This window comes from Penaeus japonicus, unplaced genomic scaffold (genome assembly GCF_977035675.1).
Source record: "Penaeus japonicus unplaced genomic scaffold, GWHDUDI00000001_assembly GWHDUDI00000036, whole genome shotgun sequence".
In the NCBI taxonomy this organism is placed as follows: Eukaryota; Metazoa; Arthropoda; class Malacostraca; order Decapoda; family Penaeidae; genus Penaeus; species Penaeus japonicus.
Genome location: NW_028234438.1, coordinates 16,485,248 through 16,487,747, shown reverse-complemented (window position 1 = coordinate 16,487,747; position 2,500 = coordinate 16,485,248). Strand labels below are relative to the sequence as shown.

At 45.6% G+C, this 2,500-nt stretch overlaps 1 protein-coding gene and 1 long non-coding RNA gene across 3 annotated transcripts in view; one reads left to right on the top strand and one right to left on the bottom strand.

Moving 5' to 3' along the window:
* LOC122264725 (cell division control protein 42 homolog) overlaps positions 1 to 2,500 on the bottom strand; it is a 142,395-nt gene that overhangs the window by 135,883 nt on the left and 4,012 nt on the right. The gene's annotated exons all lie outside the window — the stretch shown is intronic.
* Positions 534 to 2,056, top strand: LOC147467426 (uncharacterized). The gene is made up of 2 exons (XR_015190593.1): positions 534 to 759; positions 1,522 to 2,056. It is a non-coding gene; the product is annotated as an uncharacterized LOC147467426 (long non-coding RNA).

The window sequence follows — 2,500 nt, the reverse complement described above, 5'->3', positions numbered from 1 at the left end:
CTTTATTTGCATAGATTCTAAAGACGCGAAAAAATCATACATTTTTTTTCTTTGAATTTTTTGACACTAGCGATTGGTTGAGATGTGAGTCTAATGATAACAATACATTAATCAGTCAATTAATTATCTAATCAAGTAATATATATATATATATATATATATATATATATATATATATATATATATATATATATATATATATATATATATATATATGTTTATATAGGTACAAAAGGAAAAGAAATCCTGCCATCTCTAAAGCAAAATCTGGAGAGAGAGAGAGAGAGAGAGAGAGAGAGAGAGAGAGAGAGAGAGAGAGAGAGAGAGAGAGAGAGAGAGAGAGAGAGAGAGAGAGAGAGAGAGAGAGAGAGAGAGAGAGAGAGAGAGAGGAGAATGAAAGAGAGCAAGACCAAAAAAAAAAGAAGTAAAATAAAATAAACACACACAAAAAAAAGCGTACTGACACAGCTTCCGCGAATGTCGTTAGCATTCACAGCGTGGCCAAGGAGAGCCAGGCAGGCGTCGAGGCGTCTCCCAAGGTGTCGACATGGTGGCTCTGGTCGACGCGAGAGCCACTCGGCGCACAGGAACGGAACGACGCACACCAAAGGAGCCTCACCTGCGACTGAGTGTGTGTGTGTGTGTGTGTGTTTTTGCGCGCACACGACCTAACCCGTAGAGTTTGCGTGTGCACCATCAGCGTGTCCGTGTAGGGTGGTTTTCTGTGACTCGTCCGTGTCAGCTAGCTTCCGGTGTCAGGTAAGAACAGTGAAGGGAAGGAAGGAGGGGTCTGGCCTTGGGGTCTTTGTGAGAGAGTTACGATCACGCGCCCACGGGAAACGGCCGCGGAAAGGCATGGATAGACACGGGACTACTCGGGCTACCACGGAGGCCTAAGTGGGCTTTCACTCTACCGGAATAATATTAAGCTCTTTTCCCTTTTTAATCTAGATCTAATTACTCTGTCTCGAGAGAGGGGAAGAGAGAGACATTAAGAGAGACAGAGAGTGTGTTCAGCGCCCGGCTCACCGTTTATTTTCCTCCTCCATTTGCCTCGCGCGCCTCGAACTGTGACTTCATTCAGTTCTTCAAATCTTCTCTTAGAGATCCATTTAGTTTCATTCTTTTTCTCTATCATTCTTGGAGTGTTGCCAAACTGCTGTGCTTTCATGCTGTGTACGACTTGAAAGTAATTCTGGGTGGACATACAAACCTAATTAGCCAACCAATTAAGCCTTCAACATCAGGAAATATCTGTCAACATTCAACAGTGGTATATCTATATTTTCTTTTACACGAAGCATGTTGTCCTTTTTTCTATAAATTTGTGTAACTTCCTTTAATTTAGTCCAAATATTTTTTTTTGGTGCAGAACAATATATTTCAGCATATTAAAGAAACCAATAAAAAAAAAATCCTAAAAGCAATAGCGTTCAACATACCCAGGCCTATATGTGTATAAATAGGCCTATCCCATTAAACTACTGTATTAAACTCTCCACATGAACCCCTTCCTTGCAGACCCGACGACCCCAACCTAGGCCTACCGACGGACACTAGCCACGTGACTCAGCACCCTCACCCCCACCCCACCCCCCACCAATCCTCCTTCGCAACTATGGAAGACATAAGCCAGCCCTCCGCCACCCCCCTCGCCGCCGCCAAGTTCCCCGAGTTCTTCAGGAAGCAAGAGGACGCGGAAGAGTACATCCTCGAGTCCCAGCCTGCCGTGAAGCTGGGCTGCAAGATCGCCGTGGTGGTGGGGGAGTTCTTGCTGGAGAGCACGGGCGGCGCCGTAGCTCAGGCCGTCAGCCAGACCTACAGGAGCCTCAGCGCCCCCTTCGTCAGCGCCGGGCCGGACCACGAGGCGTGAGACTGACGCCACGTCGCTCGTGCGGTCCAGAAGAGCTGACTGTGTCTGTCTACTGAGCCGATTGTGTTTGGACTTTCTTATGAATCTGGAGGCGAATTGCAGATTTGCATTGCATTTAATAACGATTGTTTACGAGATTTCTTCCACGTGTGTTCGTTTTGTCGGAATAAAATGACAAACTAATCGAGAAACTTCATTCAAGAATCCCAATCATAAAGAGAGAGAGAGAGAGAGAGAGAGAGAGAGAGAGAGAGAGAGAGAGAGAGAGAGAGAGAGAGAGAGAGAGAGAGAGAGAGAGAGAGAGAGAGAGAGAGAGAGAGAGAGAGAGAGAGGAAGGAGAGGAGGGAGGAGGAGAAGAGAGCGAGAGAGAGAGAGAAGAGAGTGAGAGAGAGAGAGAGAGAGAGAAGAGAGTGAGAATGAGAGAGAGAGAGAAGAGAGAGGAGGAAGAGAGAGAAGAGAGAAAGAGAAGAGAGAGAAAAAGAGAAAGAAAGAGGGGAGAGAAAGAGGAAAGAAAGAGAAGAGAGAAAGAGAGAGAGAGAGAGAGAGAGAGAGAGAGAGAGAAGAGAAGAGAAAGAAAGAGAGAAAGAAAGAGAGAGAGAAAGAGAGAAAGAGAGAGAAAGAGAGAGA